This window comes from Hydra vulgaris, chromosome 13 (assembly GCF_038396675.1).
Source record: "Hydra vulgaris chromosome 13, alternate assembly HydraT2T_AEP".
Taxonomy (NCBI): domain Eukaryota; kingdom Metazoa; phylum Cnidaria; class Hydrozoa; order Anthoathecata; family Hydridae; genus Hydra; species Hydra vulgaris.
This window is the reverse complement of record NC_088932.1, coordinates 34,447,275-34,447,500: the sequence shown is the minus strand read 5'-3', so window position 1 is coordinate 34,447,500 and position 226 is coordinate 34,447,275. Positions and strand designations below refer to the sequence as shown.

Here is a 226-nt window from a genome sequence, read left to right as displayed (position 1 = left end):
ATAACATGTAGTATTTATGCTTTGTTATTTGAATAATTCAAAATTCATATTCTAACTTTCTAATTTATTCAAAACAAAATTTAATGCTCATTTATAAAGAGAATAAATATTTTTTTCCTCGTTTATAGACTACAGTTGATTCTAATAGCTTTGAATTCTCATTTGTGGCATGGTGCTAAATGTGGCATTTTATTGCGCATTTGTGGCATAGTGCTAAATGTGGCAT

The 226-nt window shown here is 27.0% G+C and overlaps 1 protein-coding gene across 2 annotated transcripts in view; it reads left to right on the top strand.

Annotated features, from left to right (window-relative positions):
• The window catches only part of LOC105846389 (uncharacterized), a 3,026-nt gene extending 3,022 nt beyond the window's left edge, over window positions 1-4 (top strand). For both annotated transcript variants that reach the window (XM_065815114.1, XM_065815113.1), the window contains one exon: window positions 1-4. This exon is cut by the window's left edge and continues 736 nt beyond it. The gene's annotated coding sequence lies outside the window, so the exon portion shown is untranslated.
• The last annotated feature ends 222 nt before the right edge of the window (window positions 5-226 follow it).